Below are 23,993 nucleotides of genomic sequence, written 5' to 3' on the forward strand. Positions count from 1 at the left end.
GTGCGAGGAGCTGGGATGCCTGGGGGGGGTGGTGAGGCTGGTCGGTGGCTGGAGACCCTCCCATATTGCGTTCAGACTGAAGAGGTGGTCGGGGATCATTTTGTGGGTCTTGGAAAATAGTGTCCCGATCTCTCTTTACACTGGGGAGTTCCGGCAAGTGGAACTCCCCACTGTACAAAACGGGGCTATGTGCGGCCTTGGCCGTGCGTTCCCCATTCAGGCACCGTATTCAATGCACGTTGTGTGGAGTAGCCATGTGTTTATCGGCACTGCGAGCGCCAGGAAACACCCGGCTAAACGTGCTCGCTCGGGGACGTTGTTCCCTTTTGAGTGAATCATGCCCTGTGGGGCTGATTCTAATGGAGTACTGTACTGTTGGAGTACTAAGGAAGTTCTGTACTGTTGGAGTACTAAGGAAGTACTGTACTGTTGGAGTACTAAGGAAGTACTGTACTGTTGGTGTACTAAGGAAGTATTGTACTGTTGGAGTACTAAGGAAGTACTGTACTGTTGGTGTACTAAGGAAGTATTGGACTGTTGGAGTAGTAAGGAAGTACTGTACTGTTGGTGTATTAGGGAAGTACTGTACTGTTGGAGAACTAAGGAAGTAATGTACTGTTGGTGTACTAAGGAAGCACTGCACTGTTGGAGCACTAAGGAAGTACTGTACTGTTGGAGTACTAAGGAAGTACTGTACTGTTGGTGTACTAAGGAAGTTCTGTACTGTTGGTGTACTAAGGAAGTATTGTACTGTTGGAGTACTAAGGAAGTACAGTACTGTTGGTGTACTAAGGAAGTACTGTACTGTTGGTGTACTAAGGAAGTATTGTACTGTTGGAGTAGTAAGGAAGTACTGTACTGTTGGTGTATTAAGGAAGTACTGTACTGTTGGAGAACTAAGGAACTAATGTACTGTTGGTGTACTAAGGGAGCACTGCACTGTTGGAGTACTGAGGAAGTACTGTACTGTTGGTGTACTAAGGGGCACTGCACTGTTGGAGTACTACGGAAGTACTGTACTGTTGGAGCACTAAGAAAGTACTGTACTGTTGGAGTACTAAGGAAGTACTGCACTGTTGGAGTACTAAGGAAGTACTGTACTGTTGGAGCACTAAGAAAGTATTGTACTGTTGGAGTACTAAGGAGGTACTGTACTGTTGCTGTACTAAGGAAGTACTGTACTGTTGGAGTACTAAGGAAGTACTGTACTGTTGGTGTACTAAGGAAGTACTGTACTGTTGGAGTATTAAGGAAGTAATATACTGTTGGTGTACTAAGGGAGCACTGCACTGTTGGAGTACTAAGGAAGTACTGTACTGTTGGTGTACTAAGGAAGTACTGTACTGTTGGAGTACTAAGGAAGTACTGTACTGTTGGTGTACTAAGGGAGCACTGCACTGTTTTAGTACTAAGGAAGTACTGTAATGTTGGAGTACTAAGGAAGTACTGTACTGTTGGAGTACTAAGGAAGTACTGTACTGTTGGAGTACTAAGGAAGTACTGTACTGTTGGAGCACTAAGACAGTACTGTACTGTTGGAGTACTAAGGAAGTACTGTAATGTTGGAGTACTAAGGAAGTACTGTACTGTTGGAGTACTAAGGAAGTACTGTACTGTTGGAGTACCACGGAAGTACTGTACTGTTGGAGTTCTAAGGAAGTACTGTACTGTTGGAGCACTAAGAAAGTACTGTACTGTTGGAGTACTAAGGAAGCACTGTAATGTTGGAGTACTAAGGAAGCACTGTACTGTTGGAGTACTAAGGAAGTACTGTACTGTTGGAGTACCACGGAAGTACTGTACTGTTGGAGTTCTAAGGAAGTACTGTACTGTTGGAGTTCTAAGGAAGTATTGTAATGTTGGAGCACTAAGGAAGTATTGTACTGTTGGAGCACTAAGGAGGTATTGTAATGTTGGAGCACTAAGGAAGTATTGTAATGTTGGAGTACTAAGGAAGTACTGTACTGTTGGAGTACCACGGAAGTACTGTACTGTTGGAGTTCTAAGGAAGTACTGTACTGTTGGAGTACTAAGGAAGTACTGTACTGTTGGTGTACTAAGGAAGTATTGTACTGTTGGAGTAGTAAGGAAGTACTGTACTGTTGGTGTATTAAGGAAGTACTGTACTGTTGGAGAACTAAGGAACTAATGTACTGTTGGTGTACTAAGGGAGCACTGCACTGTTGGAGTACTGAGGAAGTACTGTACTGTTGGTGTACTAAGGGAGCAATGCACTGTTGGAGTACTAAGGAAGTACTGTACTGTTGGTGTACTAAGGAAGTACTGTACTGTTGGAGTATTAAGGAAGTAATATACTGTTGGTGTACTAAGGGAGCACTGCACTGTTGGAGTACTAAGGAAGTACTGTACTGTTGGTGTACTAAGGAAGTACTGTACTGTTGGAGCACTAAGAAAGTACTGAACTGTTGGAGTAATAAGGAGGTACTGTACTGTTGCTGTACTAAGGAATTACTGTACTGTTGGAGTACTAAGGAAGTACTGTACTGTTGGTGTACTAAGGAAGTACTGTACTGTTGGTGTACTAAGGGAGCACTGCACTGTTGGTGTACTAAGGGAGCACTGCACTGTTGGAGTACTAAGGAAGTACTGTAATGTTGGAGTACTAAGGAAGTACTGTACTGTTGGAGTACTAAGGAAGTACTGTACTGTTGGAGTACCACGGAAATACTGTATTGTTGGAGTTCTAAGGAAGTACTGTACTGTTGGAGCACTAAGACAGTACTGTACTGTTGGAGTACTAAGGAAGTACTGTAATGTTGGAGTACTAAGGAAGTACTGTACTGTTGGAGTACTAAGGAAGTACTGTACTGTTGGAGTACCACGGAAGTACTGTACTGTTGGAGTTCTAAGGAAGTACTGTACTGTTGGAGCACTAAGAAAGCACTGTACTGTTGGAGTACTAAGGAAGCACTGTAATGTTGGAGTACTAAGGAAGTACTGTACTGTTGGAGTACTAAGGAAGTACTGTACTGTTGGAGTACGGAAGTACTGTACTGTTGGTTTACTAAGGAAGTATTGTACTGTTGGAATATTAAGGAAGTAATATACTGTTGGTTTACTAAGGAAGTATTGTACTGTTGGAGTAGTAAGGAAGTACTGTACTGTTGGTGTATTAAGGAAGTACTGTACTGTTGGAGAACTAAGGAAGTAATGTACTGTTGGTGTGCTAAGGGAGCACTGCACTGTTGGAGCACTAAGGAAGTACTGTACTGTTGGTGTACTAAGGAAGTATTGTACTGTTGGAGTACTAAGGAAGTATGTACTGTTGGTGTACTAAGGAAGTACTGTACTGTTGGTGTACTAAGGAAGTATTGTACTGTTGGAGTACTAAGGAAGTACTGTACTGTTGGTGTACTAAGGAAGTATTGTACTGTTGGAGTAGTAAGGAAGTACTGTACTGTTGGTGTATTAAGGAAGTACTGTACTGTTGGAGAACTAAGGAACTAATGTACTGTTGGTGTACTAAGGGAGCACTGCACTGTTGGAGTACTAAGGAAGTACTGTACTGTTGGTGTACTAAGGGAGCAGTGCACTGTTGGAGTACTAAGGAAGTACTGTACTGTTGGAGCACTAAGAAAGTACTGTACTGTTGGAGTACTAAGGAAGTACTGTACTGTTGGAGCACTAAGAAAGTACTGTACTGTTGGTGTACTAAGGAAGTACTGTACTGTTGGAGTACTAAGGAAGCAATGTACTGTTGGTGTACTAACGGAGCACTGCACTGTTGGAGTACTAAGGAAGTACTGTACTGTTGGTGTACTAAGGGAGCACTGCACTGTTGGAGTACTAAGGAAGTACTGTACTGTTGGAGCACTAAGAAAGTACTGAACTGTTGGAGTAATAAGGAGGTACTGTACTGTTGCTGTACTAAGGAAGTACTGTACTGTTGGAGTACTAAGGAAGTACTGTACTGTTGGTGTACTAAGGAAGTACTGTACTGTTGGAGTATTAAGGAAGTAATATACTGTTGGTGTACTAAGGGAGCACTGCACTGTTGGAGTACTAAGGAAGTACTGTACTGTTGGTGTACTAAGGAAGTACTGTACTGTTGGAGTACTAAGGAAGTACTGTACTGTTGGTGTACTAAGGGAGCACTGCACTGTTGGAGTACTAAGGAAGTACTGTACTGTTGGTGTACTAAGGGAGCACTGCACTGTTGGAGCACTAAGAAAGTACTGTACTGTTGGAGCACTAAGAAAGTACTGTACTGTTGGAGTACTAAGGAAGTACTGTACTGTTGGTGTACTAAGGAAGTACTGTACTGTTGGAGTACTAAGGAAGTAATGTACTGTTGGTGTACTAAGGGAGCATTGCACTGTTGGAGTACTAAGGAAGTACTGTACTGTTGGTGTACTAAGGGAGCACTGCACTGTTGGAGTACTAAGGAAGTACTGTAATGTTGGAGTACTAAGGAAGTACTGTACTGTTGGAGTACTAAGGAAGTACTGTACTGTTGGAGTACCACGGAAATACTGTACTGTTGGAGTTCTAAGGAAGTACTGTACTGTTGGAGCACTAAGACAGTACTGTACTGTTGGAGTACTAAGGAAGTACTGTAATGTTGGAGTACTAAGGAAGTACTGTACTGTTGGAGTACTAAGGAAGTACTGTACTGTTGGAGTACCACGGAAGTACTGTACTGTTGGAGTTCTAAGGAAGTACTGTACTGTTGGAGCACTAAGAAAGCACTGTACTGTTGGAGTACTAAGGAAGCACTGTAATGTTGGAGTACTAAGGAAGTACTGTACTGTTGGAGTACTAAGGAAGTACTGTACTGTTGGAGTACCACGGAAGTACTGTACTGTTGGTTTACTAAGGAAGTATTGTACTGTTGGAATATTAAGGAAGTAATATACTGTTGGTTTACTAAGGAAGTATTGTACTGTTGGAGTAGTAAGGAAGTACTGTACTGTTGGAGTACCACGGAAGTACTGTACTGTTGGTTTACTAAGGAAGTATTGTACTGTTGGAATATTAAGGAAGTAATATACTGTTGGTGTATTAAGGAAGTACTGTACTGTTGGAGAACTAAGGAAGTAATGTACTGTTGGTGTGCTAAGGGAGCACTGCACTGTTGGAGCACTAAGGAAGTACTGTACTGTTGGTGTACTAAGGAAGTATTGTACTGTTGGAGTACTAAGGAAGTATGTACTGTTGGTGTACTAAGGAAGTACTGTACTGTTGGTGTACTAAGGAAGTATTGTACTGTTGGAGTACTAAGGAAGTACTGTACTGTTGGTGTACTAAGGAAGTATTGTACTGTTGGAGTAGTAAGGAAGTACTGTACTGTTGGTGTATTAAGGAAGTACTGTACTGTTGGAGAACTAAGGAACTAATGTACTGTTGGTGTACTAAGGGAGCACTGCACTGTTGGAGTACTAAGGAAGTACTGTACTGTTGGTGTACTAAGGGAGCACTGCACTGTTGGAGTACTAAGGAAGTACTGTACTGTTGGAGCACTAAGAAAGTACTGTACTGTTGGAGTACTAAGGAAGTACTGTACTGTTGGAGCACTAAGAAAGTACTGTACTGTTGGTGTACTAAGGAAGTACTGTACTGTTGGAGTACTAAGGAAGTAATGTACTGTTGGTGTACTAACAGAGCACTGCACTGTTGGAGTACTAAGGAAGTACTGTACTGTTGGTGTACTAAGGGAGCACTGCACTGTTGGAGTACTAAGGAAGTACTGTACTGTTGGAGCACTAAGAAAGTACTGAACTGTTGGAGTAATAAGGAGGTACTGTACTGTTGCTGTACTAAGGAAGTACTGTACTGTTGGAGTACTAAGGAAGTACTGTACTGTTGGTGTACTAAGGAAGTACTGTACTGTTGGAGTATTAAGGAAGTAATATACTGTTGGTGTACTAAGGGAGCACTGCACTGTTGGAGTACTAAGGAAGTACTGTACTGTTGGTGTACTAAGGAAGTACTGTACTGTTGGAGTACTAAGGAAGTACTGTACTGTTGGTGTACTAAGGGAGCATTGCACTGTTGGAGTACTAAGGAAGTACTGTACTGTTGGTGTACTAAGGGAGCACTGCACTGTTGGAGTACTAAGGAAGTACTGTACTGTTGGAGTACTAAGGAAGTAATGTACTGTTGGTGTACTAAGGGAGCACTGCACTGTTGGAGTACTAAGGAAGTACTGTACTGTTGGTGTACTAAGGAAGTACTGTACTGTTGGAGTACTGAGGAAGTACTGTACTGTTGGTGTACTAAGGGAGCACTGCACTGTTGGAGTACTAAGGAAGTACTGTAATGTTGGAGTACTAAGGAAGTACTGTACTGTTGGAGTACTAAGGAAGTACTGTACTGTTGGAGTACCACGGAAGTACTGTACTGTTGGAGTTCTAAGGAAGTACTGTACTGTTGGAGCACTAAGACAGTACTGTACTGTTGGAGTACTAAGGAAGTACTGTAATGTTGGTGTACTAAGGAAGTACTGTACTGTTGGAGTATTAAGGAAGTATAATACTGTTGGTGTACTAAGGAAGTACTGTACTGTTGGAGTACTAAGGAAGTACTGTACTGTTGGTGTACTAAGGGAGCACTGCACTGTTGGAGTACTAAGGAAGTACTGTAATGTTGGAGTACTAAGGAAGTACTGTACTGTTGGAGTACTAAGGAAGTACTGTACTGTTGGAGTACCACGGAAGTACTGTACTGTTGGAGTTCTAAGGAAGTACTGTACTGTTGGAGCACAAAGACAGTACTGTACTGTTGGAGTACAAAGGAAGTACTGTAATGTTGGAGTACTAAGGAAGTACTCTACTGTTGGAGTACTAAGGAAGTACTGTACTGTTGGAGTACCACGGAAGTACTGTACTGTTGGAGTTCTAAGGAAGTACTGTACTGTTGGAGTTCTAAGGAAGTATTGTAATGTTGGAGCACTAAGGAAGTATTGTACTGTTGGAGCACTAAGGAAGTATTGTAATGTTGGAGTACTAAGGCAGTACTGTAATGTTGGAGTACGAACGGAGCACTGCACTGTTGGTGTACTAAGGAAGTACTGTACTGTTGGAGCACTAAGAAAGTATTGTAATGTTGGAGCACTAAGGAAGTATTGTAATGTTGGAGCACTCATGGAAAACTGGACTTTTAGAGGTGTTGTATTTTAGATATTGCAAAAACAGATTAACAGGTCATCACTATTTTTGGAGTTTGATCTATCACAAATTGACGGTAGTGTGCCAAAATACCAACAGTCGCTACACTTCAAAAACCAAACTCATTGGCTGTTTGTTCTTTGAAACGACCTGAAAATTGATATATAAATGCAAGGGGCCAAATTCTCCGTAATCGGCGCGATGTCCGCCAACCGGCGCCAAAAACGGCGCAAATCAGTCCGGCATCGCGCCGCCCCAAAGGTGCGGAATCCTCCGCATCTTTAGGGCCCGAGCCCTCACCTTGAGGGACTAGGCCCGCGCCGGACTGATTTCCGCCCCGCCAGCTGGCGGGAAAGGCCTTTGGTGCCCCGCCAGCTGGCACGGAAATTACATTGCCGGGCGGCACATGCGCGGGAGCGTTAGCGGCCGCTCACGGTATCCCCGCGCATGCGCAGTGGAGGGGGTCTCTTCCGCCTCCGCCATGGTGGAGACCATGGCGAAGGCGGAAGGAAAAGAGTGCCCCCACAGCACAGGCCCGCCCGCAGATCGGTGGGCCCCGATCGCGGGCCAGGCCACCGTGGGGGCACCCCCCGGGGCCAGATCGCCCCGCGCCCTTCCCCAGGTCCCCGGAGCCCGCCCGCGCCGCCTTGTCCCACCGGTAAGAGAGGTGGTTGAATCCACGCCGGCGGGACAGGCATTCCAGCAGCGGGACTTCGGCCCATCCGGGCCGGAGAATCGCCGGGGGGGGCCCGCCAACCGGCGTGGCGCGATTCCCGCCCCCGCCGAATCTCCAGTGCCGGAGAATTCGGCAACCGGCGGGGGCGGGATTCACGCCAGCCCCCGGCAATTCTCCGACCCGGCGGGGGGGGGTCGGAGAATCCCGCCCAAGTTCTTTCAAAGTCTGTCCAAATTAATTCAGTCTCCTCAACCACATTCCAGGCAACAGTACAAACTGGTGATACCCACTGTATAAATGAATACTTTTTAAAATCTGTATTAAAATTGACCTTCACCATTCGGAACTTTTTGTCTTGTCCTTTTGATGAATTTATTCAGAGTCACTTAATCTCATTAAATATTCTATTAAATATTTATTGTTAATTGTCACGTACGCTCCCTACCATGATAACTTCCCCAGCCAGAGACGATACAGCATTTGAATAAGAGAAACAATTTTTATTGCTGCTTATTGTGAAAGGCTTTGCAAAAATGCAAATCTTTCTTTTTTTTCTTTTCAGCCCCGTCACCCACCCCGCCCACATTGGCAATGATTCTGGCCACTCCGCTTCCTCATTACACACCACTTGTGTGGTGCAAATGTGACCTGCTGCTTGTCATGGCAAATCCCAGATGTTATTCAGGCCCTGCTGTCGGCTGGCACTGGTTGTCTCATTAATGCCGCTGTTGCTATTCAACAACAAGTGCATCACAACCAAGGCTGATCCTTCCCCCACCTGATCGCAAGCGCATCGGCATGGATCACAAACACGAGAAGGGGCCCTGGTTGACCGTTTCCCATTTCTAGATCGGGGGGCAAGTTTAACAAAGCCACCCCAACCCAGCTGAGAACAACAACCTCAACACCGACCAGGGCTTGACCTTGGGACCTGATCATAATAATAATAATAGTAATCGTTTATTGTCACAAGTAGGCTTCAATGAAGTTACTGTGAAAAGCCCCTAGTCGCCACATTCCAGCGCCTGCTCGGGGAGGCCGGTACGGGAATTGAACCCGCGCTGCTGGCATTGTTCTGCATTACAAGCCAGCTGTTTAGCCCACTGTGCTAAACCAGCCCCTAATCAGCCGTCCCAAAGTGCTTCTATTTGAAGGGTTGTCACTGTTGTAGTGTAAGAAACACGGCAGCCAGTTCGCGCACAGCCAGGTCCCACAGTAGCAATATGGTAATTGCCATATGATCTGCTTTGGTGACATAGGCTGAGGGGCAATTATTGGCCAGGCTGCCAGCCACAGCTCTCATGCTTTTCCTCAGAACAACACTGAGGGATCTTTTACTTCTGCGTGACAGAGCAATCTCATTCGAAAGACGGCACATCCGCCAATGCAGCACTCCCTCGGTACTGTGCGGGAGAATTAGCCTCGGATTCCGAGCTCGTGTCTCTGCAGTGGGTCTCAGAACCCACAGCTTTCTGACTGAGAGATGAGAGTACCACCTATTGAATCACAGTTGATATTTTACATGCTGGTTGTAAACAGTGGAGCAGCACTGCTCCTCACTGCATATTAATAGCCACACACGAGAGAGTCAGTGTGCGTTTTTGTCTGTCACTGGAATATTCCAAACCTTCACTCCTCACAAGACTTACTCGACACCAGAAACATTACTGCCTCAATCCTTTACCATTTATCTGAAGGATGTCAAGTCTCACCGTCCCATATATTAATCAAATTAAGAATTGCTGGCATTTCCGATCGCCCTTTCAAATCCAGTTTCTTCACAGTTTAATTAGTCAGCGATAGCTCATCCAGTGAAGCACTTGATAGTGCTGGGCTGTACCCCCCACCCCCCCCAAGGCCTTGTATCATGTCTCTCTCCCTTATGTTGTGTGTTAATGGTGTTCATTAATGTGCAAAAAATGTTCTCGGGGATAAAGCTTGCCTTATATGCCAATGACAGTACTTGAACAAGACGCAATGCTCTGCCGTTCAGTCTGATGTTATTTTGACACAAATTGGATTTGTCTTTCTTACCTTTCAGACCAAGACGAAATTGTAGTATCGATTAGTGCTGATAAATGCTCGGTTTTAGGGTCCATTTTGTGTTGTACGCCCATTCTTGACAAGGGACCACACTGAGATTTCCATTATACAGAGTCTTGGCTGGGCCCCTTCTTGATTATTGTGTTCAGTCCTGGGCCTCAGGAAGGATATATCAGCCTGTATCCACAGTGGAGACAGTGTGGATTCATTAGAATGACACCACAGGTCTTAGAGGGTCCAAGTAATGAGGGTAGGTTGCATAAACACGTATTGAAGGGTGATCTGATAGAGGTGTTATTTTAAGACGATTTGATAGCATCTAGGAACAAAGAACAATACAGCACTGGAACATGCCCTTCGGCCCTCCCAGCCTGCGCCGATCACATGTCCTATCTCGACCAATAATAATAATAATCGCTTATTGTCACAAGTTGGCTTCAATGAAGTAACTGTGAAAAGCCCCTAGTCGCCACATTCCAGCGCCTGTTCAGGGAGACCAGGACGGGAATTGAACCCAAGCTGCTGGCATTTTTCTGCATTACAAGCCAGCTGTTCATCCTGCCTTTCCTATCCTTCCTTTTTACCAGCACAAGCCTGTCCTACACTCCCATAAACTGTTCCTTAAAAGACTCCCACATGCCAAATGTGGATTTATCCTCAAGCAGCCACTCCCAAACAACAACCTCCAAATCCGGCCTAATCGGGTTCTAGTTAGCCTTCCCCCAATTTAGCACCTTAACTCGAGGATAACGCTCGTCCTTTCCCATGAGTATCCGAAAGCTTACGGAATTGTAGTCACTGTGCGCCACACGTTCTTCCACTGCAACTTTGATGACCTGGCCAGGCTCGTTCGCTAATACTAGGTCCAATATAGTCCCCTCTCAAGTCGGACTGTCCACATATTGTTCCAAAAAAACCATAGTTACAAAAAAATATTTCCTATCATGGGAGATCTGAGAGTGAGGGACAGAATCATAAACTCAAAACTGGGCTTCTTGAAAGGAAAATCAGGACTCACTTTTTCACACAGAGAGCTACGGAAATCGATAATTCTCTCCCCAAAAGGGTGTGGCTCCTGGGATAATTTGAGCTTTTGAGATTGTGAGATTTTTGTTTGGTAACGATATCCAGGGATATGGAATGAAGTCTGGTAACTGGGATTGAGGTGCACATCAGCCATGATCCAATGGAATGTCAGGACAGGCTCAATGGGGCGGATGGGCAACTCCTGGTCCTATTAATTTGCCCAAGTGCATTAATATAGCCACTTGAAACCAAACCGCACGGTTGATGGGACGTTGTGTTAACTCTCTGTACTTGCACCTCATCATCCCCACCTCCTACCTTGTGTCTCAGATTCCCTGATCCCAGGGGCGTCATTCTCCGACCACCCGCCGGGTCGGAGAATGGCCGTTGGCCGCCGTGAATCCCCCCCCCCCCCGCCCCCGCCGAAGTCTCCGGTACCGGAGATTGGGCGGAGGCGGGAATCGGGCCGCGCCGGTTGGCGGGACCCCCCGTTCAATTCTCCGGCCCGGATGGGCCGAAGTCCCGCCCAGAAATTGCCTGTCCCGCCGGCGTAAATCAAACCTGGTATTTACCGGTGGGACCAGGCGGCGTGGGCGGGCTCCGGGGTCCTGGGGGGGGGGGGTGGGGGCGCGGGGCGATCTGACCCCGGGGGGTGCCCCCACGGTGGCCTGGCCCGCGATCGGGGCCCACCGATCCGCGGGCGGGCCTGTGCCGTGGGGGGCACTCTTTCCCTTCCGCCTCCGCTACGGCCTCCACCATGGCGGAAGCGGAAGAGACTCTCCCCACTGCACATGCGCCGGGAAACTGTCAGCGGCCGCTGACGCTCCCGCGCATGCGCCGCATTTCCGCGCCAGCTGGCGGGGCAACAAACGCCATTTCCGCCAGCTGGCGGGGCGGAAATCCCTCCGGCGTCGGCCTAGCCCCTCAATGTTGGGGCTAGGCCACCAAAGATGCGGAGCATTCCGCACCTTTGGGCCGGCACGATGCCCGTCTGATTGGCGCCGTCTTTGGCGCCAGTCGGCGGACATCGCGCCGTTGGGGGAGAATTTCGCCCCAGATCTTCAGTGCATTGATCTCACAGCAATGCCGCCAGCAACCCCAGTCAAATGAGGTGCCACTGCTCCCGAGATGACAATTCTCATTTAAAGGGGTCACTTTCACTGGCCCCCTTGGAGGCAGCAACTCTCGGATGCCCAGGGAGGGCAGCACGGTAGCACAGTGGTTAGCACTGTGGCTTCACTGCGCCAGGGTCCCAGGTTCGATTCCCGACTGGGTCACTATCTGTGCGGAGTCTGCACGTTCTCCCCGTGTCTGTGTGGGTTTCCTCCGGGTGTTCCGGTTTCCTCCAACTAGTCCCGAAAGACATGCTGGGCATTCTGAATTCTCCCTCTGTGTACCCGAACAGGTGCCAGAATGAATGAAATTAAATGAAAATCGCTTATTGTCACAAGTAGGCTTCAAATGAAGTTACTGTGAAAAGCCCCTAGTCGCCACATTCCGGCGCCTGTTCGGGGAGGCTGTTACGGGAATTGAACCGTGCTGCTGGCCTGCCTTGGTCTGCTTTCAAAGCCAGCGATTTAGCCCTGTGCTAAACAACCCCTATGTGGCGACTCGGGGCTTTTCACAGTAACTTCATTGCAGTGTTAATGTAAGCCTACTTGTGACAATAAAGACTATTATTATTGTTATCCTCCCCGTACTTCTCTGTGAGTTAGATGGCTCAGTTCACCCATATAGGTCAACAACACTGTTCACCAACCATCGCTCTTTACTACCCTCCCCAGGACTTGAGGCAAAGGTCTGATGGGGACCTGCAGGTTAACTGCTCTGTTGCTAGTCCATTGCTGAAGCACTGTGGGATCCACGCAGTAAAACAAACAGGCCAGATCCCACAGCAGCGTGAGCCACGTGTGCTATCGAACAGCCGCTTTTACAAATGTTTCAGTAATGTATTTAGCCTAAATAACAAGCCTTGCCACTGCCAAGACACGAGCGGCTTGAGCAAGTTAGCGCGGTTGCCTGCATTTATATAAACCTCATCTTTTAACTGAGCACCTAAAGGGCTTCACACAGTAAACAATTCCTTTTGTGCTGACTGCTGTCACTTAGGCAACCCTGTCAGAGGAGTCAACCTTCAAATGAGATGTCAAACCAAGGTACCTTGTAGAGTAAAAGGCATTATCCAATCAAGGGCAGGGGAGATCATGCCAGTTTTCTGGTCAATGTGCATCTCTCAAGCAACATCAAAACCATCTGATCTTTAACTCATTGCTGTTCGTGGGAGCTTGCTGTGCACATTTTGGTTGCCATGTTTTGTGCGTTATGACAGTGACATTTCAAAAGCGCTTCATTGATTGTGAAGTGATTTGAATGTCCTAAATTGAGACAAAGACTTATAAAAATAAGCTGGACAGGATTCCATTGCCACCCTCCCCCACCCCCGCCCCTCCCCCACCACCACCGCCACCCCCCCCCACCCCCCCCCCCCCACCCCCACCTCCTGTAGTGTCTTTCCCCGCAGTGCAGGGAGCTCACTATTGGCTGCCGATGGAACAGCAAGATCCAGCCAAAGTCAATGGCTATTTGCGTTGCCTGTTGGCTGCGTCACCAGGGAAACGGCTGCAGGAGGGGCCACCTTCGGTGGGACTGGTGGATCTCACTGCTGGCAAGGACTGAAAAATCCTGCCCATCATATTTCACAGGGGGTCTTGTGGTGCGGAGGTAGCACCCCTACCTCTGAACAAGAAACTCTGGGTTCAAGTCCAATTTCAGAACTTAATAATAATTCCAGGGCACGTGGAGTGAAAGGTCAGACTGGTTTATTTTTAAACTGAAAATAAAACCGCTACCACGGCAACACTAACTAACGTCCCAGCCCAGGACTATCGGGAACTGCCGCTCCGAGTCTGGGAGCTATATTTAACAATCCCGCTAAGGGACCCCCAGCTGGATGGGCTTCCACCTGCTCACCTCGGGTACCCGTAATCTATAGAACCCACGGGCAAATCAATCAGCAATTCCCCCATGGCTCTCGTGAGGGTTAACACATTAACCGTCACACAAAGTGCAATCATAATGTGGCCAAACAGATGTCTGCCTGCAAAATCCTTCCGTAATTGGGAGCTGGTGGTGTTGTGGTACTGTCACTGGACTGGTAATCCTGAGACCCAGGGTCATTCTTTGGGAGCACAGGTTCAAAACCCACAACGGCAGATGGGGAAATTTGAATTCAATAAATATTTGGAATTTAAAGTCTTAATGATGACCATGAAGCCATTGTCATAAAAGCCCATCTGGTTCACTAATGTCCTGTAGGGGAAGGAAATCTGCCATCCTTACCCGGTCTGGCCCATATATGACTCCAGATGCACAGCAATGTGGTTGACTCTGAAATGGCCGAGCAAGCCATTCAATTCCATGGCAATTAGGAATGGGCTATAAATACCGGCCCAGACAGTGGCATGCACATCCCATGAAAGAAAAGAAAAATAAACCTTGGGCGGAATTCTCCGGCCAAGTCCACCCGGCGACAGGTGAATCCCGCCCGAGGTGAATGGACTTGTCCATTCTACACTGTTTGCCCGTGGTGTTTTTGCGGTGAGCGGGGCGGGAGAATCCAGCCCCTTGTGTTTCTTTTTAAATGAGGCCGACATTCTCAAAGCGGCACAGTAGCACAGTGGTTAGCACTGCTGCCTCACAGCACCAGGGGCCCGGGTTCAATCCCAGCCTCGGGTGACTGTCTGAGTGGAGTTTGCACGCTCTCCCTGTGTCTGCGCGAGTTTCCTCTGGGTGCTTCCTCCCACAGTCCAAAGATATACAGGTTAGGCGGATTGGCCATGCTGAATTGCCCCTCATGTGTCCAAAATTTTAGGTGGGGTTATTGGGTTACGGGGACAGGCTGGACAGTGGGCCTAGGTAGGGTGTTCTTTGAGAGGGTCGGTGCAGACTTGATGGGCTGAATGGCCTCCTTCTGCACTGTAGTGATTCTAAAGACGGATGAGGTGAATGGCCAGGTTAGCACCTTTAATGGTAATTGACTGAGGGAGAAATTTTGGAAAGCCTATTGCACTTTTGTTTTCCCCCCCAACAATGGCGTGCGACCGTTAATGTGCAGCCGGATTGAGAGACTTGGGTTGAGCATTTCATCTGAAAGGAGGCAAGTCGAGCAGCTCAACACTCTGCCTGTACTGTAGCGGGTACTGTGCCAGGGTGAGAGCCTGCAACGTAAACTCATGATTCACAAACCGGCAATCTGTTTACTCTCAGATGTGGAATAAGCCTTACCAACTGAGTGAAGCTGACACACACGATATGCAGGGGATGTAAATCAGATTCCTGAAATGTTCCCATCTGTGGATCTGCTGTTACCATTGTGGCTGACTACAATACTAATGACAAGCTGCAAGTGAAGTAGGAAGCTCTCTTCTCCTGTTACATACTCAGCATTCTAAATATACATCCCCAACCTCCCAACCTGTAAGTTTACATCATGAGAAGGGACATCCCTTCCCTGTGCGTGAGAAAGGTAAAGGGGGAACCCCCAGGAGACACTCCTCTAATTTAAAAGCAAAATACTGCAGATGCTGGAACTCTGATATGAAAACAGAAAATGCTGGGAAAGCTCAGCGGGTCTGGCAGCATCTGCGGAGAGAGGAACAAAGTCAACCGGCGGGATTCGCCAGCCTCGTGTTTCCCGGTGGCGGGAGGCAGCATGCCGTTCGCTGGCATCGGGATTCTCTGCTCCCACCTCTGGGAATGGGAATTCCCATCGAAGCCAAGCATTCTCACCAGGGGACCCGCGCGCGGGTGGGGGTGCGCTGCCGCAGGGCAGAAAATCCCGTCGCCGTTGAGTGGCCGGAGAATTCCGACCGATGTTTCAATCCGCATGACTCTTCTTCAGAACTGTTCAAGGTCATCCAGACTCGAAACGTTAACTCCTGCAGTCATGACCTGAAGCTGAGATGATTGGCCTCCAACCATCACGACCATCTTCCTTTGTGCCAGGTATGATTCCAACCAGCGGAGAGTTTTCCCCCTGATTCACATTGACCCCAGTTTAGCTAGGGCCCCTTGATGCCATACTCGGTCAAATGCTGCCTTGATGTCAAGGGCAGTCACTCTCACCTCACCTCTGGCATTCAGCTCTTTTGTCCATGTTTGAACCAAGGCTGTAATGAGGTCAGGAGTTGAGTGATCCTGGCAGAACCCAAACTAAGCATGCGAGAGCAGGTTATTGCTGAGTAAGTGCCCCTTGATAGCACTGTTGATGACTTCTTCCATCACTTTGCTGATGATGGAGAGTAGATTGATGGTGGGGGGGCGGGGGGCTGCTGGGGGGGGGGGTGGGGGGGGGGGGTAATTGGCTGGATTGGATTTGTTCTGTTTCTTGTGTACAGGACATACCTGGGCAATTTTCTACATTGCCGGGTAGATGCTAGTGTTGTAGCTGTACCGGAACAGCTTGGCGAGGGGTGCGGCAAGTTCTGCAGCACAAGTACTATTGTCGGGATATTGTGAGGGCCCATAGTCTTTGCAGTGTCTGTACCTTCTATTGGCTGAAGACTGACACCTGTGATGCTGGGGACCTCTAGGGGAGACCTAGTGGATCATCCACTGGGCACTTTTAGCTGACGATTGTTGCGAGTGCCTAAGCCTCGTCTTTTGCAGATACATTCTGGGCTCCTCCATCATTGAGGATGGGGATATTTGTGGAGCCTCCTCCTCATTGAACCAGGGTGATACCCTTGCTTGGTGGTAATGGTAGAGTGGAGGATATGCCGGGCCATGAGTTGCAAATTGTGGTTGAATACAATTCTGCTGCTGCTGATGGAGGTGCTGTGGACCAGTTACTAGATAGGTTTGAAGTCTATCACATTGAGCATGGTGGCAGTGCCACACAACATGATGGGTGGTTTCCTCAAAGTGAAGACCGGACTTTGTCTCCACAAGAACTGTGTGCTGGACAGGTGCATGAGGCAGGCAGGTTGGTGAGGATGAGTATGCTTTTCCCTCTTGTTGGTTCCCTCACCACCTGCTTCAGTCCCAGTCTGGCAGCTATGTCCTTTAGGACCCGGCCAACTCTGTCTATGGTACTACCAAGCCACACTTGGTGATGGACATTGAAGTCCCCCACCTAGAGCATATTCTGCGCCCTTGCCACCCGCAGAGCTTCCTCCTAGTGGTGTTCAACATGGAGGAGACTGATTCATCAGCTAATGGCGGCCAGTACGTGGTAATCAGCAGGAGGTTTCCTTCCCCAGGTTTAACCTGATTCCTTCATGGGATCCAAGGTCAATGCTCCAAGGGGAACTCCCTCCCGATTGGATACCACTGCGTCACCACCTCTGCTCGAATGGCGATAGTGGTGTCTGGGACATTGTCTGAAAGGTATAATTTTGTGAGTATGAGACTATGCCAGGCTTTTGCTTAACTAGTTCTGTGAGACAGCTCTCCCAACTTTACACAAGTCCCCAGATGTTAGTCAGGAGGACTCTGCAGGACTTTGCTGGGTTTGCAGTTGTCATTTCCGGTGCCTGGGTCGATGCAGGGTCGTCGAATCGGCATCACACCAGTTTACGTAGCGGTTGAATTGGGTCTGGAGTCACCTCTGGGCCAGACCAGGTAAGGATGGCAGATTCCCGAAAGGGCATTAGTGAACTAGATGGGTTTTTACGATATTCTACAATAGTTTGTGGTCATCGTTAGCCTTTTAATTCCATCACCTGCCTTGGTAAGATTCGAACCCGGGTCCCCAGATCATTATCCTGGGTCCCTGGATTACTAGTACAGCGACAATACCACTAAGCCACCGCCTCGCCATGCACCCAAAGTTAAAACTCTGCCCCACTTTGTGTTGAGAAGTAAATATTGCCCAGGACACTGAGGCAAACTCCCCAACCCATCTTCCAAAATAGTGCCATGGGATCTTTTAACTTCCACATCAAAGGGAAGACTGAGCTTCAGTTCAATGTTTCACCCAGAAACCAGCGATGCACTCAAACATCAGCATGGATCTTCTGCTTGAGCCTTTAGAAAAGGATTGGAAGCCCCATCACAAAGTGAGATACTAGCAACCGATATAGACACTGGTCCTGATTGGGTAATATCTTGGCCAATTGTCCGTCAGCCAACATCCCTAAAACGGACTATCTGGCCATTTCTGTCGGGCGAGATCTTGCGGCTGTTCGCGCCGCCGGATCTTCCGGTCCCGCCAATGGCACTCATCCACCAAGGGTTTCCCAGTGGCGCGGGGTGAATTCAATGGGAAATCCGCCGGCCAACGTCGTGCCACCCCCCCCGCCACCGAGAGACATACGGCGGGGAGGCCAGAGAATCCCACCCCTTATTGCTGTTTGTGGGAGTTTGTTGTGTGCAGATTGGCAGCAGCGTTCCCCTGCATTACTACAGTGACGACGTGTGGAGTTTTCCAGACCCGTCAATGGCTGGCGTCATGGCGGGTGAGGCAGGAAAATGTGGAGAACGGCAAAAAGTCAGGTTCCTGCCGACGTAAACATTGTTTGCAATTTTACACTCCGTGGTAAACACCACTAGTGGTATATTATATGTATTACGGCAGTGCCACAGAGTGTAAAATTGCAAACAATGTTTATAGGTACGACAGTAAATCCGTGCCTGCTGGCTCCGCCCAGTAGGCGGCGTATAAAAGTGTGTGCTCCTGCGCTGCATTGCCTCCGATGGGGTCTGGCCCGCGACCGGCGCCCACCGATCGGCGGGTCGGCCTCTCCACCCCCGGACCTACTTTGTTGCGCGTCCGGCCCCAGCGCGTCCACCCCCGGCGCCATGTTGCGCTGGGGCCAGCGCGTTCCTTGAAGCCACCCTGTGGGGGCCAGAATCGCTAGTGCCCGCGCCTGTTTCGCGCCGTCGTCATACGCGACGGGGTTCACGACGGCACAGACACTCTGTCCCGCGATCGGAGAATCACGCCCAGGGTGTTTTGTGCATAGAATTGAAGTGGTGCAGCCTCTTTGAGCATCTCGTCAGCATTCCACTGCCTCAAAAGTCAGGAGCAGGACTGTAATTCTCAGTGCTCCTGTGGCAGTATACCTGCAGTCTGGCAAGGCACCTCAAGGAGGACAATCATCACTCAATGGTTCTCGCCATCATGTGTGAGGTCAATTCTGAATCCACACTGCGGCTTGTCCACACAGTCAATGGTTCATGCAAGTCAGGTGTTCAAGCCTCATCGTCATACCCAGTCCCCAGTATTAGATGTTTCTTCAAGACACAGCCACCTGTAACTCTTAGTAATGGATGTGTGGCTGCACTTCAAGCTCACCTTTCAGTGCACCGCGAAACCTTCAGGGGCAGCATAGTCAGATATCTGTCAAGCACCAATGACCCTGCCTCCATTTGGAGTCTCCCAGTGTCTTTTGTGGGCCCCAGAAACAGTGCCGACACTCCATCTTGGTCTCCGCGCAGACCTTCCCAAGGCTGGAATTGAACCTGAGGCCCCGGCGCTGTGAGGCAGCAGTGCTAACCACTGTTCCGCTCTAGACACCCTCGGGACCCAGGCACTTCAATACGATGGTAAGTTGCACATTCCCCTGTTGATTGAATATCTCAGAGCTGGCAGAAGGTTAATGTGACGAGACGCTAGCCAGACATTCTGGTCCAGTTCTGCATCCTCCCATGTCCGAGTCAGGCATCTGGAGCCTCCGCACAAACTCCTAGATCACACAGATTTAACCATCTAGCAGGAATTCCAAAGCTCAGCATCCGGCAGTGAGGCTTGTATCTTGTGACCGAACCAGGGCCAATGACGCGGGAGCGCCCGAACCATGACCAATGGGGAGTTTGCCCCAGCAGTGTGGATCAGGGAGCTGAAGAGTAAAGATCTGTTGTACAGGGCTATGGAGCTATTATCTACCGGCCTTTACCTTTCATCAATAAACCCCTTTGTTTACTATTGGAAGTCTCCAGTGTAGTTCTCGAGTCACCACAGTATGGATGTGATGCGACCATCAATTCACACGAGACAAAGAGTTGAAGTGAACAGTGGTTTTAATCAGCTAGAACTGTGCCTGTCAGCGACTGCTCTGTACTGAGTGCCGCCTACAGGCTGCAGTTCTATATACCTCCCCCGAAGGGGCGGAGCCCACAAGCGCATCAACATAATACAATACAATGTAATGCAACACAATGGTGAATGGTAGCAGTAATACATTCAGCACAGGATGTACACACAGACATGAGGTAACGCTACAGGCAGACAGGAGCGCAGAAATGTTGCAAGTTTGGGTTCATATGGAAAGCTCACTCAAGACTGACGCAAAATACATGGAGGCCAATGAAAGATGCGCCGACTCCATGCCCCTCACCATTCAATCCTGTAAGATTCACATTGAGCATTTCATAATGTAGGAACACCGGGGGGGAGTAAAGCAGGTTCTAAACTCAGGAGGCAACATTTTATAAACCAGTGAAGCAGGTCTCAGAGATGCTTTGACCAACCATAGGTTTCTTAGACGCTTCACTCAAGTCGATATGGTACAGAGGACAGTCAGGCACGGTAAAGAGATGGTTCGAGACACCAGAGAGCAGAGGCAGATGATGGGACATCTTGGGGGGGTGGGTGGGGGTCTGTGGCACTTGACTGTCCATGGAGTATAAAATCAGACAGAAGGGGCGGACACAACATGAGATGTGGAATGAGTCAAAATCTATTTCCCTTTGTGGAAATTCCATACAGATTCTGGCCACCTTTGGACTCTCAGTGCTTCTTCATGTTTCTGGACCTGCCGCTATATCTGGATGCTTCCCTAACATCCACAGCAGAGGTGGAGGTGGCCTGCTGACTGCTGCGCCCTGTTGTTGTGATGATCCCAGCTTGCTTTGGGTTCCTTTCTGTGGAAAAGATGCACCCTCCTCGGCGAACTCCAGCCTTCCCCGGCACAAGATACAATGTGCTTCACATTCATGCGTGTAAAATAAGTTGGTGCAAAAGCCCATCATGCACTGCGGCGGGTAATACCCTGCTTTTCACGCCCCGTTACTGCACTTAGGGCAGGAATTTCCAGCCCCCACCCCCCTCTTCCCCCCCTTCCCCCCATGGTGGGCTTTCCAGTAGCGGAGGCAGTTCGTCATTGGCCGCCAGCAGGATCTCCCAGTCCCGCTGATATCTGCAGCGTTTTGCGAGGGCTCACGCATCGCGCCGCCGGGCAACCCACCACGGGGGGGGACGGGGGGGGTGGGGGTCTCACTAATGACCGGACTGGAATATCCCAGAAAATGTCCCCCTCAACCTCTGGAGCAGAAAATTCCGCCCTCCACTTCAATTGGCTGTGAAATACTTGTTCAGATATCCTCTGGTCATGAAAGGCGCTATATAAATGCAAGTTCTTTCAGGTGATCGCACAGGGGTATTTGGCTGTGGAAGTTGTAAACGTATGAAATAGGAATAGAATAGGCCATTCAGCCCCTCGAGGCTGCTCCACCATTTATTAAGATCATGGCTGATCAGTTTATGCTTTGAATTTCACATTCCCAGCTCCTCCCCATTATCTTTAGTTCCCTTGCCAAATAAGAGTGAAGTTGACCGTAAAGGAATCACTTTGCAGGATCTAATAACTTCTTGGGGCCCTGCAGCAGGCACATCAAGAAGAAATTCTTTCAAAAGAATCAGCGCCCTGGCCTATTCAGCATATTCCTTTCCACGCAAAATTCTCTGTATCAACGTGTTTGAGATAGGCATGAAACGTGTTATCCTCTGATGTCCCTGCTTCTTAATTCCATTCTTTCCACAGTGCCAGAATGGAGGCCGTAGAGAAGGCACATCTGCATTGTCACTAGAGAAATGGAGAAATACTATAAGCTCCACTTAACCACCCCCCCCCCCCCCCCCGCCCCAAATTCTTGTTTCCTTTCACCATTCCACCCCTAAATTATCTTGCTCAAGCTGATAGTTGGATAAATCATTTCGCTCCACATACAGATATTTTCTGTCACTCGGGCCAGTTATTTCAGTAGAAATTTGAGCAAGCCTTTCACATAAACTGTTACGTATCAGAGAATACATCCCCGCTGAGTCTGCGTCACGCGATGTGTAGCGACGTCAGCAGAGTGTTTGCGCAGATCACCACCTTGCTCGAATGAGCAACATCTCTTAATAAACCTCTCACCGTGTTTTACAAGAACCCAGGGCGTGGGCACCTCCATAACCTTCCATTTTGTGGCAACAAAGAAATATAGCACAAACCTTCAGGGTGATTCATGAGACAAACATGATGACTGGACTTCTTTACTCTCTCTCAGCGCATGAAGGAACCTAATCCAATGGAGACCTGCTTTCAAGCCTTCGATCCACTAGGCCTCTTCATCAGCCTGCAAGCACTATGCCTTGGCCTGCCACTCTGAGCCTTTCCACAGGCCCATTTGCAAGGCCCAGACCTATCACACTGAGTCTTCCTGTGCTGTCTGAAAATCCAGTGGACTGAACCCCTCTGTAGTTCAGTCTATCGTGTCTTGACCCACCATTTTGGGCCCTCATGTAGGCCTTGATCCACTGCCTCGCTGTGGGCCTATGGATTCGGCTTGCTCACAATACCCTTTGTTCCCCAATGAACATAAGTGGACATTCAGTCCAGCTACCAGAAACTTCGATTTGACCATATCATGGAGACAATGCATATTAGTACAAGCCAAACATCATTACATTTCAATATTTTTAATGTACACATTACGCTTCTTGCTCTCCATCCCTCCTTATACAAAAGCAAAATAAACTTCAGTATAATAGCAAAAAAACCTTAATAGCACAAAACAAACAAGATTTGTTTTTACTATTTTAATACTTGACTTCATTCACCTTCCGCTATGAATGTGTGTCTGCAGTGTAGTCCAGAAGGCCCATTCGCCAGATCATCCATAAGGCACTTGCTGGAGGTTTCAAAGGCCGGATAAGTGGACTCGCACTCACTCCCTATCCCAGACCCATTACTTACACCGAGAAGATCAAACTCCATTGTTAAAATGGTGATCTCACAGTCCAGATTGGAGCGTGACTGGTCGTCTTATGATTCAGGTCAGGACACTTCTTTCCAGAGTCCAGCACAGTAAATCAATAAGAGTTTGTTCTCTGATCCCAGTTTGCCCTGCCCCTGCCCACCCACCCCTTCACTGCCCCCTCCTCCAGGCAGAAACAGGCAATTTTATTTCTCCCTCACACGACTTCTGAGGAGAGTTTTCCACATTGGCATTCTACAGCAGAACAGGTATCAGAAACCAGCAGGAGCACAATGAGAGGGCCTGGAGACTGGAACAACAACTGTTCTCTATGAGGACTAAAAATAACCCTCCCCTCCCCCCTCCCCAACCCCTCAGTCACAAATCTAGAAACAAACCACACCGAGAGCAAAGGGAAATACAAACTGGAAAAATAAATTGCTAAATTCCATCAAAAAATACCTCTCGCTCCCCACAAACCAACAGCAGCAAACTCTACCTTCCGCCGAATTGCTTTCCCCGTCTCTGCGAAGTTATATTTTGGAGGAGTTCCGAAGCTTCTATTCTAACAGCCACTACTGAATCCTACCAGGCAGGCCGACTAGATAGAGCAGAAGAAATGTGATAAGGGCTTACCCCCCCCCCCCCACCCCACTGCCCTCCCCTAGCACACACAAGTATGAGAACGCAATCAACAGCTGAGTGGACAGAAGTCTGTGCTATAAATACCCTTTTGGTCTCAGGTTTGGAAATCCATCATCTGTTGCAGGCTGGGCCATGATCGGGTTTGGGGAAAGGTTACAAACAGAGAGAAGGAGTGGGGGAAACAAAAAAGTAAGAAATGGATAGATTATTCTGACACCTTTTCTTTTTAAATTATGCCTTCCCCTCCGCCCCATCACCCCCTCCCCAGCCCCCGCCCCCCCCCCCCCACACACACACACACACACCCCACCTCAGTTCCTAGAAGTTGGGTGAATTTTAGTCCGCATGTTTTTATATGTCGAGTGGGATTTATCGGCTGTTCACGCAGGGGGGAAATTCCGGTCCCACGTCGGCGCACGGGTTTCCCGGCGACGAGGGGTGTACTCAACGGGAAATCCCATTGGTGGGCCGCCTCCCCCAGCCGAATAGCACGCGGCGGGTCGGTCGGTAAACCC

The 23,993-nt window shown here is 48.5% G+C and overlaps 1 protein-coding gene across 4 annotated transcripts in view; it reads right to left on the minus strand.

Moving 5' to 3' along the window:
* LOC140391704 (unconventional myosin-XVIIIb-like) overlaps window positions 1-23,445 on the minus strand; it is a 546,871-nt gene extending 523,426 nt beyond the window's left edge. For 3 of the 4 annotated variants that reach the window (XM_072476590.1, XM_072476756.1, XM_072476499.1), the window contains exon 1: window positions 23,333-23,445. The gene's annotated coding sequence lies outside the window, so the exon portion shown is untranslated. The remainder of the gene's footprint in view (window positions 1-23,332) is intronic. The other variant, XM_072476666.1, reaches the window with a different exon arrangement.
* Between the last annotated feature and the right edge of the window lie 548 nt (window positions 23,446-23,993).

The sequence above is a fragment of the Scyliorhinus torazame genome, chromosome 1, assembly GCF_047496885.1.
Source record: "Scyliorhinus torazame isolate Kashiwa2021f chromosome 1, sScyTor2.1, whole genome shotgun sequence".
NCBI lineage: Eukaryota > Metazoa > Chordata > Chondrichthyes > Carcharhiniformes > Scyliorhinidae > Scyliorhinus > Scyliorhinus torazame.